Genomic DNA, 14,125 nt, shown 5'->3' on the forward strand with positions numbered 1-14,125 from the left:
CTATTTAAGCTAATGGGTAGCAAAGTTAAGGCTCAAGCCTACCTTTGCCCTTATACCAAATTGTTCCCAGTATAATTGAAAAAATTAAGCCTGCCAGGCACTGGTAGCTTATGCCTGTAAGCCTACGTACTCAGGAGGCTGAGCTCTAAGGATCATGGTTCAAAAACACCCTCAACAGGAAAGTTCATGAGACTCTTATCTCCAATTAACCACCAAAAAGCCAGAAGTGGAATTATGGCACTCAAGTAGTAGAGCTCCAGCCATAAGTAAGAAGGCTAAGAGAGGGGCTGGGCAGGTGGCTCAGTGGTAGAATCCTTGCCTTGCAGGTATGAGGCCCTGGGTTTGGTTCCTCAGCACCACATAAGCAGAAAAAGTCAGAAGTGGCTCTGTGACTTAAGTGGTAAAGCGTTAGCCTTGAGCTGAAGAGCTGAGGGACAGCATCCAGTCCCAGAGTTCAAGCCCCATGACCAACAACAACAACAAAAGAAGGCTAAGAGACAGTTGCCCAGGCCCTGAGTTCAAGTCCTAGTATCAGTACCAAAAAAAACCAAAAGAAAACAAAATAATCTTGGGAAGAGCTATACTCACATCATTTGTATGAGGAGAACAAGGGAGGTATTTGGTCACTGTTTCTTACTCACACCCTGTTTACTAAATAATGTCCCCTCTAAGTATTCTTCTAATGGTATGAAGTCATATCAAAGATTCAGTCCAAAAGACTGCAAAAGTCTCTAACATGTACAATTTCAAAAGAAAACCAGAATGTCTGAGGCTTTGATATTCCTCTGACTTAGCCCTGACATAGAAAATGCAAATAGTTGCAATGAGAATATACATATTTACTAGAATCCTTCTTGTACATGACATTTTTCCCTGCATGCAATTATAATACGCAGACTTCTGTAAATATACCTCATCTTTTTGCCCTTAAAACTACAGAGAAAAGAGTTCATAGCTCAGCTTTGACTGGCCATTCCTAGGTCTGATTGATGTGCATACAATCACATTGCCAAAGGCAAGAAATCAGAGCGCGGCTTCAGAACTGGAGCCTAATCTGTCCTTCAAGGTTGCTAATTCCCCAGGGCATAACAGGTGGGAGGACCAGAGTTCATTTTTTGTCTAGTACCAAATTTCTTTTAGAAACTACAAAAAGTTCACCACAATGAAAGCTTTGTGAATATCAATGCTCATCTCTGTTAGCTCCTCTTCTCTCGATAGAGTTAACATTAAAATTGAACATTTCCATTCAATGTCGAATTAAAAATTGAGTATTTCTCCTTTGAAATTTGAATCTTAATCATGTTCATTCTTGTTGGCTGTATTTCTTTTTCTTTTTCTTTTGCCGGTCCTGGGACTTGAACTCAGAGCCTGGACACTGTCCTTGAGCTTCTTTTGCTTAAGGTTAGTTCTCTGCCACTTGAGCCACAGCATCACTTCCAGTTTTTCTGATTAGTTTATTGGAAATAAGAATCTCATGAACTTTCCTGCCTGGTTTCCTGAGCAACCAGGATTATAGGTGTGAGCCACCAGTGCCTAGCATCTGTTTTTCTTTTTATGTGTGTCATTCCTGGGGCTTGAACTCAAGGCTTGGGTGCTGTGCCTGAACTTTTGTACCCAAGGCTAGTCCTCCACCACTTGAGCCACAGTGCCACTTCTGGCTTTTTGGTGGGTCACTGGAGATATAAGTCTCATAGACTTTCCTGCCCAGGCTGACTTTGAACCACAATCCTCAAGTCTCAGCCTCTTGAGTAGCTAAGATTACAGGCCTGAGCCACCAGAGTCTGGGTTCACTGTTTTTTTTTTTTGTTTGTTTAGATAAGAGCCATCGAAGAATTCCAATTTTTCTCCTTTGTGTATTGCAAGGAGAAAAGTTGCTCAAGTCTTCTTCTTTGTCACCTACTTTCCCTCCATCATTCTCCTCCTTCCTTGGATGCTCTAGAAGTCACATTACTAGCCTACAAGAGATCACAACCACTTGCCTTTCTGCAAACTGGAGGCTATTCATGCTGTGATCCAGCCAGTTGCCAAATTGTGGCTATGTTACAGATGGTTTATTACTTGTTATAAATACCTGGCACTGGTTGGTGTGAGTCTTATTTGGTATGCTTCAGCATATTTTTGGAAGAAAATCAGTTTTTTCCCCCATGAATCAAAAGCATTGATTTTTTTTTGCCATTCATTGTAAACTCTTTTTATTCCTTATTTGTGTGTATGTGATTGTGTGTGTGTGTGCGCGCGTGTGTGTGTGCATGCAAGTACTGGGGCTTAACCTCAGGGCTTCCTGCTCTTGCTTCATGTTTTACCCAAGGCTAGCATTCTGCCACTTGAGCCGCACCTCTACTACTTCCAGCTTTATGCTGGTTAATTGATGGTAAGAGTTTCACAAGCTTTTCTTCCATGCCTGGCTTTGAACAACAATCCTCAAATCTCATCTTCCTTAGTAGCTAAGATTACAGTCATGAGCCACCAGTGCTGGCGTTTTGTCCCTTGTTTTGTACATTGCTAGCCTGTCACCAGTCTTGCTATGAAGACTATATTTGAGGATCCTCCAAATTATTTTTGAGAATATATAAACAATAAGAATCCAAGTACATGCATATTACCTGATGTCTTATAAGGACTTGATATGTAGTAGTTTATTTAACATTCTCAAAAAACCTTGCAAGGAATTGCCAGTCATACAAAGGCACATAACCAGGAAGTCCATGAGTGGGTGCCATCTTCTCTCCCTCTAAAGCCAACATCTTCTCCTCCTCACATCTTTGGCTTGGCTATCCTGTATCATCATCTTAGCCTGTGAGTCACAGGTTCAACCCTAGGTTTGAACAAGAGCTCTTACCTGGACCATGGATATAATGTCTTTAATGCCATAAACAGTTCTGAGGTCCTACCCATTCCCATACAGGAAAGGAGGAGATTGTAGCTTCCAGTAAGAGGGCCAAGCCCTACAGCTTACAGTCCCACATTGGGACAGATTCCCCATGGAAACAAGACAGAGGTGTACAGAGGTTCAAGGGCAGGGTCTGTTTCCACCTCCTCAAACATAAAAAGTGTCCAATGGGAGTACAACACCCAGGGAGCAGGTGCAAGCACCTGTCTTTGTTCCCCATCAGTATATTGACTCTGTAGAGCCACACAATTACCCCTCTTCAGAGAGAGGAAACAGATTCCAGAGAGCAGGTGGTTTGTCTAAGCCAGTGCTAATCAAAACTGGAAGGCAAGCCTGTTTCCTTCTGCTGGTGGACCCTCAGCCACCATTCAGAACCCAGAGGGATTTTAATCTTTCCTCTGAGCCCATGCCAGTCACTGCTCCATGAGTGTGCAGAGTAGAGTGCATTTGCACACTTCTCGTGTCTTCCTCTAGAGATGCCACAAACCATAAGGGAGTCACCAGGGTGGCTCTTCTGAAATAATCACATACCTAATTTCCACAGAGTATTTTACAAAATTCACTCTCATAACTCACAATGGCATTCCAAGAACCAGAGCCTTGCAAAACTATCAGAATAATCAACGGCTAACAGGATAGCAGACAAATGCAACCTAGTCATTGCTTGGGACGTGTGGAAGTTTTCATGACTGTATTTGACACTGGCTGTGAGCCAGGGTCTACCTGCCATGTGATCAGGAAAGAAGAAAAGGAGGCTTAATGAATGTCATGATTTTTGTCTCCTTCAAAAACATCCAGACAAGCTAGTGACTCACCTCTGTAATTCTAGCTACTCGGAAGGCTGAGTTCTGAAGATGGTTCAAAGCCATCCTTGGCAGGAAAGTCCAGATGTTACAGATGGTTTATTACTTGTTATAAATACCTGGCACTGGTTGGTGTGAGTCTTATTGGGTATGCTTCAATTAACCACCAGAAAACCTGAAGTGGGGCTGTGGCTCAAAGTGGAGAGCTCTAGCCTTGAGCAAAAAAGTTCAGGGGCAGTTCACAGGCCCTGAGTTCAAGGACCATGACCAACAAAAGATGAACTCAGACACCCTCCTCAGGCTCCCTCATTACTCCTTATCCCTCCTCATTATTGCTGGGAGAGCCCACAGTGTGTCAGCTGGAGCTTGGGGCATCTCTGAACAGGATCTGCTTTTCTCAGCCATCCTTGACAACCCACGAGAGGACCAGCTATTCTCTGTACTTCTCACCTTTGCTTTGGTTCTCCCTGGGAAGGGAGCCAGTACTCACGTGAAGAAGAAATGGAAAGATGCCTCAGGGGAAAATCCCAATCTTTCACCTGAATTTCCCCGGGAAATGAGGCAAACTGCAGTGACAACTGTAGACCATTCTATAGCATTTCCAATGCCTCAGGACATACTTTCGTTCCCCGAGCAGCCACTATGTGCCCTACTCCTGGCTTTACTACAACATTGAGAGAGGAGCCATCATCTTTTCTTCATCTGCACAACACCTGCTCCTCTTTCCCCTCCACCACTTGGGGGGCTCATATACAAAGGAGCCAGCTTATAGCCCAGACTCAGAGAATAAGACTAAAAATCATCCAACATTTCCTGATGGTTTGGGGGACTTGTTGCTTAGAGATGCTTTTAAAAAAAAGAAAAGGCAAGCAACAGTCTGATTTCTTAGAAAGTTCCCCCCACAACAGTTCTGCCACTTGTGCATGCTGTAGATGTCCAGCATCACAGCAGGCAGCATCCCCTTCCCACTGATATACAAGGAACCAACACAGCCAGAAGCTACTGTACACTCCCACCCCAACCCCAGGGACTGGGCTATCCAGGAGCTGGGCGCCGTGAGGACAAAGAGAAGTACTCACAAGCAGCCGGGAATCACCTCCTTTCTCTGCCTCCTCTCTTTCCTCTCCTCGGTGACAGTTGAAAGGCACAGAGGATGCGGTTGCCATTTATGCAGACAAGTGTCCGCCTCCCAAAGCCAATCAGCGTGGCTTGCCTGGCGTTATTTACTCAGAGCATCTTCTGATCTCCCAGCCTCCTGCCCCCACAGGATGTGAGTACCCTCCCAGAGCCCAGAAGGATGCAAGGGAGAAGAGGAAAATGTGGGGACTGAGGAGATGGGGCAGGTGGACCCTGTGTGTTTCTGGTCACCGTATGCGACACAGACTCAGGTCCAGTGCTCGCAGGAACTCTCCTGGCAACTGAGAACCCCCAGGCCCTATTGAAGGGATGAAGATAGGGTTAGTGTGAGCCCTAAGGAGCCTTGTTCAGTGTCTGCTACTTCCAAGAAGGGCTGCTGAGATGCTGTCTGACACAGGTGTGAGAGGCTCATGGTGCCAAGTCTATTGGCTGTCACTGAGACTACAACGCCATGGGCGCAGATTGGGATATGAATCCAGTGCCATCCCTGGCACAAGTGTGTTTTGTCCTTATTTATCTTATTGGGGATGTCTCTCCTCTGCTCACTTGGTAGTAAGAGGGAGAGCACCTGCTCACTAGCTGGTCAGCAAGATTCCAGGGGCTGCATTTAGTTTTTCTTTAAGGGCCATACAGAGTCCTAGGAATCTAGAAAAGGAGCTTGTGTCTTGCAGAGGATAAAGAGCAGAAAACAGGATCCACCCCGTGAGCAGCACAGTGTAAGTTCCTCTCATTGACTTCCACACATATGCTCAGAGAGGTACATACACATGTGCATGGAGAAGCACATGCAATGCACAGAAAGACATACATGCAAATGTATGTGCATGAAGGGACAGCAGGCACTAGGACCACATATACACACATACACATGGAGAAGTACACACATGTGCCTGACACCTGCACAGCAAGGTGCACAGATGCACACACAGCTGTACACATAAACATCCACTCACCATATGCATGCATACTGTGATACAATGCATGTGCCTGGAGACATACAATGCACAGAAGGCACACATGCACATGCATATTCACAGAGACATACACACATGTGCATGGAAAGGCACACATGGATGCACACACAAGGCACTTAGCACACTCACACAGGTACACATATAGACCCATGTGTGTAAGCACCTGCCCACTAAGTTTACCTGCTTGCACAATGCATATATACCACGTACAATATGCACACCATGAGCATCACAGGTGTACACACCCACACTATGTGTCAGTACAGTCGACAGTCAAGAAATCCCCTAGAGCCATCCATCTTGCGGTTAAGGCAGCGTCTCTCCAAAGGAGCAGGAGCTGGGGCGGAGGCAGCCCTTCGGTGTAGCAGGGGAGTGCTGCACAGTAAAGAGCTGAAGGGTGGGGACCCTGGCTGCAACCCCACTAGCCAGCGAAGCTCCTTCCACTGACAGCTCAGGGCAGCAGGCACGAGGACCACAATGGCTATAAGGAGATTAGGTCCATCTGTGCACAAAGGAGCTCCCCATGCCTGGAGCCACCACCCGGGGAACAAGGACAGCAGGAGGCTGACTCGCCCCCCAAACAGAGTCAGCCAGCCACAGGGGAAGCCTGGAGCACACACTGGACAGATAGACGTCTCCAGGGCTCTCAGGGCACAGTAGCTCAGACTCTCCCTTACCCACAACCTTCTCAGGAAGAGTAGTGCTGGCAAGGGAAGGACTGGCTAGGAGCTTGGAAGTTGAGGAAGGTAGGCAGGTAAATACAGGACACCAAGAGGATCAGCCTCCCACCTCTCTGAAAAAGCACATATAACCCCACCCAGAACAAGGCTCTGATAAACACTAGTTCTGCACAAGAGCTTGGGACATAACAAGAGGCCAGATGACTAGTCACTGAGAAAATCTTCCACTGCATAAAGAGTGCCTCACATGGTATATCTCCCACTATAGGTATTTGTAGCTGGACTCCATCACTCTCTCACAACTGCTCTTATTTATTATCAATCCCGTGGTTCAGATTAAGACACAGGCCCAGAGATGTGAAGAAACTGCTCATAGGTCACAGAATCAAGACATGCCCTATAGGGCGTCCTGCACCATTTTTTAGTACAAGGCCAGTGCCGGCTGGGCATAACCAGGTCTACCTGCCATGTTGCACTGCAGAATGGAGATGACAAATAGAAAAATAATCAGAGTGAATCAGCCAGTGCCAGCTTTGAAGGGTGAAGTGAAGTAGGTGAAGAGGGGCTGCTTTTCCTGGAGGGAGGTGATAGCTTACCCTGGCTTTGTCTTGCATTTCAGGATTAATAATGTCTATCTTTTCTTATCTTTTTTTTTCTTTTCTTTTTTCTTTCTTCCTTTTTTTTTTGTCGGTTGTGGGGCCTGAACTCTGGGCCTGGGCGCTGTCCCTCAGCTCTTCAGCTCGAGGCTAGCGCTCTACCACTTGAGCCACAGTGCCAGTTCCAGCTTTTTCTGCTTATGTGGTGCTGAGGAATTGAACTCAGGGCCTAAACATACAAGGAAAGCCCTCTACCACTGAGCCACCTTCCTAGCCCTATCTTTTTTTATTTTTTTAGTTTTATTTTTTATTGTGAGAATACCATACAGAGGAGTTACAATTACATGGGCAAGATAACGAGTACATTTCTTTTTTTTTTGGTCGGTCGTGGGGCTTGAACTCTGGGCCTGGGCGCTGTCCCTCAGCTCTTCAGCTCAAGGCGAGTGCTCTACCACTTGAGCTACAGCACCACTTCCGGTTTTCTGGTGGTTTTTCTATTTTTTTGGAGATAGGAGTCTCAGGGTCTCTCCTGCCCCGGCTGGCTTTGAACCGCAATTCTCAGATCTCAGACTCCTGAGTAGCTAGGATTACAGGCGTGAGCCACCAGCACCCGGCATACATTTCTTATGAAGCATTGTTGCCTCTTCTTTGTTTCCCCTTCCCATCCCTTCCCATACTCAATAGAGCTCTTGGTCACTTGTTTGCCTTCATTTGAGAAATGATCTATTGCTCATTTATAAATCAGGTCTTTCTTCCTCCTCCTCTTCTTCCTCCTCCTCCTCCTCCTCTTCTTCTTCTGCTTCCGCTTCCGCTTCCGCTTCTGCTCTTGCATTTTTGAGTATCTTATAAGTCTGGATATTAATCCCTTGTTAGGTGCATAGTTTTGCAAATGTTGTCTCTTCACCACTGTGTGATTGCGTATATAACAAAATGATCTCACAGAAGTAAGGAGGAAAACGGTGGTTACCAGAGCCTGGATGTGAAGAGGGGGGGTGGGAGCAGAAGGGTTAAGTTATAATTAGGTGACTGGTGTGCTGCCACACAGGATGGCCACTGAGATAAAGACTGTGTTTCTCAGAAAGCCAGGAGAAAGGATATTGAATGTTTGTACCTTAAAGAATTGGCAGATGTTTTAGGAGATAGATATGCTTAATTTAATGTGACATGCTGCCAGTGTGTGTCAAATTATCATATACTACCCCATTATTGTGCAAATTTTAATGTTTCTATGAATTACTTAAGAAAATAAACATAAGGGCACAGCAAGGGAGGAAGACCTTGATTTCCAAACCACTAAGGGAGCATAGTTAGATGCCTGGAAGGAAAATGAGGCTCCACACACATCTGAAGGGCACCATAGACCTGGCTCAGGTATGTATTTGGAATCACAGGCTTGGGGAGAAAAACTGGAGTTTGGATGGGAAGAATGGGAGAGCATCCGGAGTCTGAGATTAAGCGTAGAAATTTTTAAAAATTTAATTTTTAAAATTTTAATTTTTAAAAATGCCAGTGACTGAAGCCTGTAACCCTGTCTACTCAGGAAGCTAAGATCTAAGAATCAGGTTTGAAGCTGGCCTGGAGAGCAAAGTCCTTGAAACTGTTCATCTCTTACTAACCATTAAAAAAATCAGGAGTAGAGATGTGGCTGAAGCAATAGAGAACCAGCCTTGAGTTACAAAACTAAAGGACAGTGCCCAGGTCTTGAGTTTCAGCCTTGCTGTCAGCACACAGACACACACAGACAGAGAGAGAGACAGAGAGAGAGACAGAGACAGAGAGACACAGAGAGAGAGAGAAATGAAAAGATGGGAGGTAATGTGGAAGGCACAAGGTGGAAACAGCATCAGGACAGCAGGCTCCTGGTTTAGGCTAGAATCTATTTTTGTCGCCCACAAGACATAGTCTTGTGTTTTTCCCAACCATGTCTTGATCACAGCTTAATAATTTACAGCAGAAACAAACAAGCAAACAAAAGCCACCTGTCTAATATAATCAAGCAAAAGATACATACAGTTTAAATGTTATGGCATGAAACAGTTTTGGGGATGACAAAAGAGACCTAAATAAATGGACATAAATGTTTCACTAGTTCTTAGGAACATCCACACAACCAATACTTCAGTTTTCCTCACTCTGACAAGCAGAGTCAATGCTACTATCATCAAAATTCCAACATGGGTCTTTGACTCTGAAATATAAATAGAAAAGCAAAAAAAAAATCTATGAAAGGCAGCATACGTCTAAGAATGGAGATGGTGGGGAATCTTGTTCTATAGTCAAAAATACAATGGTGCTGCTTATATTGTGTTACATAGATGGAGACATGGCTAATTAAACACAACACAGAGCCCAGAGAAAATCCGCCCTCTCCACCAAGTATGGATGACTGTAAGATGTGGTATTACAGACCAAGAGAGAGAAGATGGCTTACAAAAAGTGCTGGAACAACCCTTTGTCCTCTTGGAAAGATCTGAAGTTGAATCCCTTCTTCATACCATTAACAAAGAGCCAGGCTTGATGAATTAAAACCTTGATTGTGAAAGGTAAACTTCGCAAGAAAACAGAGGTGCCTATTTTTATAATGATGGGACGGAGAGATTTCTTTATATGATTTGCTTCTTCAGCTAGCCATAGAAGTCTGACAAACAAGTATATTTGTCCTTACTATTGCTATTAGAAACTAGATATTAGTTTCTAAAGTATAGCTATTAGAAACTAAAAGGAAGCCCATGGGTTGACATTTATGATGTACAAAGGTAACTCTATAGAAAAGCAAGTATTTTTCAGAAATAGAAATGTGATTTCTCATGAACATGCTAATAAGTCTCTTTTTGATTGATAATCAAAGAAGGCAACTGTCTATTGCAAACATATAGAACTGCAACAGAGTTTTCTATACCGATCCTTGTCCTGGCCACTCAACTATCATCTCTTAAAAGTTACAATAACTTATTTGTTGATTCAGGTGGATTTCTGAGTAAACAGAACTATTATCTGTGAACTGTGATGATGTGGTTTATTTCCAATTCTTTGAAGTCCTTAATTTGGTTCTCTTTCCCTGAGCTGTTACTGTACCAGCCTGAGACATGGCTAGGAAGCACCTGAATAAGGAAAGCTCAGAAAACCAACCATTGCATGTTCCCACTCAGTTGGAGAACCTAGATGTGATGATGATAATGATGTTGTTGGTGGTGTTGATGATGATGATGATGATGATGGAACATGAATATAAAAGAGGAGTGGGGTAAGGGAAGGAGGAAGAAAGACAGGACAGGGAGATGAAGAGGATCAAAGAACTCCATATGCATGTGTATGTAGCTAGCATAATGAAATCCATCAAACACATTGAAAAAGAGGAAGGAAGACTAGAAATAAAAGGGAAGGGTGACCTTGCTCAAAATACCTTGAATACATGTATAGAAGGATCAAATTATTATTGTATGCTAGTAAGAGCATAAATTAAAGAAATGCATCTAATGCTGCAGAGGAAATGAGTGCGTAATTCGCTTTTGTGATTAATTTACAATCTGAGAATTGAAATAGTGAGCACATTTTCTCCATGAAGCTGTACAATTTTAGTATAAGACTAAACTTTGCTTTGCTAAGTCACAAAAGATCTATTTTCATTCTGTTGTAATATAAACATGAGCTTTATTTTTTTTAATATGGCTAGAAAAGATTTGAAAATTTAAATCATCCATGTTTTTGGCACTGTTCTAGCATTCCTCTCCTTCCAGGACATGGTTGAATTGAGTGTTTCTAACATTTCATGATTAATTACTGCATTGGATTGGAAATTCTTCTATAATTAATGACTGTTTAAGTTCACCAAATGCATTTCTGCACTGAAAGAGAAAGCCATGTATTCTTCCCCGCATCTCAATTGCCAATGTGATAAATAGCTGGCTGCAGTTTGGATCTAGAATGTCCCCTAGAGACCTATGTGTTGAAGGCTTGGTTTCTCTAGCTCATGATGGCCATTGGGAAGTGGCAGAACCTTTAAGGGCTAGGGGCTAGTGAAAGTCACATCCTTGGACCTTTGCCCTTGAAGGGGAAATTTGGATCCTCACTCCTTCTTCTCTTCTGCACCTAGCCCTGAGAAGAATGAGCTTTCTTGGCCATTTGCTCCTCTGCCAGGATGACCTGCCTCACCACAGACACACAAGTAACAGAAACAACCAAGCATGAATGGAAATCTCCAGAACTGTAAGACTAACCTTTCCGATTTTGAAATGGATCATCTCAGGTATTTTGCTACAGCAACTGAAAGTTGATTTATATGATGACATGAATAAAGTTTCTAATTTTTCAAAATGCTGTTTAGTCTTGATATGAAACAATGATGCACTAACATTCTAGGTACAAGTTTCACACCTGTCTTATAAAGAAAACTGTTTATCCTTCTACAAATTGATTTTCTTAGGACAGGGGCCTTTGGCTTACACTAGTAATCCTAACTATTCAGGAAGCTAAGATCTGAGGATTGTGGTCCAGAGTCAGCCTAGGAAGGAAAATCTGTGAGATTTGTACCTTTTTAAATATATATATTTTTTTATTGTAAAGATACTGTACAGAGAGGTTACAGTTACGTGAGCCAGATAATGAGTACATTTCCTACTGAGCATTGTTACCCCTTCCTTTGTTTTTCCCTTACTATCCTTTCCCTTCCCACCTCCCCAACTCCTTCCTCCCTCCCCTCGAAGTTGTAAAGTTTGTTTTCAACATAGTGTCTTGTACATCTCATTGTTACAATGGGTCAATCTGTATCCTGTTTCACCATTTTGTTATCTCCCTTCCCCTCCCCAAATTAGAAAAATGTATCTACAAGATGCAGGGCACTGGAATCAAATACAGTGACAACAAGGGTTATACCATGGGGGAAGAACACACAAAAGAAACAAAAAAAATCACAACAGTGACAATGAAAAAAAATCTCTGTGTCCCTATCTTGGGGTTCATTTCACTTAGCATCATATATGATCATATATACATAGCTTTTGACCTTTTCTGCTCGTCTGGTAAGATTATCCTAGATAAAAAAAAATAAAAACATAGCATAACAACAAATAAATTCCTGATTTTCCCTAGTTTAAAATGGTCAGATTTTAGGTTCATTTTCACGGATCCCAGGATAATTTCTTCAGTTCTGATTTTCTAAATAGTTTGCACAGTTTTGAAATTTAGAATTCAGTCCCTAAAAGAGTATTAGAAATCAGATATAAAATCATTTGTGATTTTCCTTCATCAGTCAGGACATGGTTTTAAAGCATCAATTTGTATAATTATTGTGGAATTGTTCAATTTATGTAATTATTATAGAATTATTCAGAATTTTTTTGATCTCTTTGGTGGTACTGGGTTTTGAACTCAGGTTCTCTTCCTGTCTACGCTGATGCTCTACGACTTGAGCATCTACCCCAGCTCAGTCTTTTCTGGTTATCTTAGAGATGGAATCTTAACAAGCATTCCCGAGTAGGTTGGCCTCTAGCAGCAATCCTCCAGCGCTCAGCCTTCTGAGTGGGGAATCCTGATTGATTTGAAGACCAAGAACCCTACACATCACCCTGGGCAGCTTAACACTTCCTACCCTGCATCCAGTTATGGATATCCCTTTTCCAGCTGTGCCCTTGCAATGGCAATTCCCATTTCCTCATCTCCTTCCTGTCTAATCCTTAGTCCTGTCTTTCCTGCTGTATTCCTCTTTATCTCCAAGGGGCTCTGATGAGCCATTTTGTGAAGCAAGTATAGTGCCTAGGACGCAATTAGTACATAGTTAATTCAAGTTTCCTAGAAGGTTAGGGCACAATGTGCTAGCCCATAAGGTCAGAACAAATTCAGTTCTGATTTCATCTGCCCTAGCTGTGAGCTTTTACACTATCTTTCTTTTTTTGGAGAAGGGGGTCTGGTCGTGGGGCCTGAACTCTGGGCCTGGGCGCTGTCCCTCAGCTCTTCAGCTCAAGGCTAGCGCTCTACCACTTGAGCCACAGCGCCACTTCTGGCTTTTTTCTTTTTTCTTATGTGGTGCTGAGGAATGGAACCCAGGGCCTCAGGCATGCAAGGCAAGTGCTCCACCACTGAGCCACCTTCCCAGCCCCTACACCATCTTTCTTACCTCTTCTTAGTTTGCCCTCTTTTGAATGGGGGCTATGCTTATAGATTAAGGCAGAGACCAAAATAGTCAGAACACTCAGAGACTATGTTGTAGTTTGCACCTCAAGCAGCCACATGATTTCTTCTCACAGACTGTGCATTCTGATAGAGTTTGTGGTCAGCTTTGAAGTTTTGAAGGAAAGATCTCTCAATTATCCTCAGATCACACTGTTTAGGTAGATTAGGAATTTATTTCTAAGTAGACTATTCCATATATCAATAAGAGAGAGCTTTTCACAGAGTCATCAATGTTATTATGCCCTAAGACTCTTATTTCCCATGAACCAACAAACAGCCCGAAGGAAAAGTATGGCTCAAATGGTAGAGCATCAGCCTTGAGCAGAAAAAGCCAAGTAAGAGTGTGAGGTAGGTCCTAAGTTTAAGTACACATACACACACACACACACACACACACACACACACACCTTTTTACACATGGAGAAACAGAGACTGTGGAAAATGATGTCTTCAGCACCAGCATGGTGATATATGGTAAAGGAAAATCCATTTCATCTACACTTGCTATTGAGGTACAGACATGAAACCCCAGTAACTTATATGGGATTGCTTCTGTGTATGTGTGTGTGTGTGTGTTTGCGTGTGTGTGTTGATGTGCACACAACCACCTATATGGTGCCCACAGACCTGAAAATTCTATGTGTAGCCAGAAAATTTGTCCAATAACAGCCCTTCAATGATTTTAGTTAACCTTTCGGCAACCATTCTGTAACATGGGACCCAAGAGTCAAGAGGTGCCATTTCCAACAACTATAAAATAATAAAGTATCAAGCCAAAGACTTACTTGCTGGGAATTCTAATTCTTTACTGGTCCACTGTCCTTTTAGGGATCCTCCTGCTTTGAGGAAACATGGAGAAGCACTGGAGAGGTGGTGG

General features: G+C 43.1%; 1 protein-coding gene across 1 annotated transcript in view; it reads right to left on the reverse strand.

Moving 5' to 3' along the window:
* Positions 1 to 14,125, reverse strand: part of Ddc (dopa decarboxylase) — a 101,086-nt gene extending 86,961 nt beyond the window's left edge. Inside the window, exon 1 of the mRNA XM_042685075.1 lies at positions 14,034 to 14,125. The gene's annotated coding sequence lies outside the window, so the exon portion shown is untranslated. The remainder of the gene's footprint in view (positions 1 to 14,033) is intronic.

Source organism: Dipodomys spectabilis, unplaced genomic scaffold (assembly GCF_019054845.1).
Source record: "Dipodomys spectabilis isolate Male_0828 unplaced genomic scaffold, ASM1905484v1 ptg000092l, whole genome shotgun sequence".
NCBI lineage: Eukaryota > Metazoa > Chordata > Mammalia > Rodentia > Heteromyidae > Dipodomys > Dipodomys spectabilis.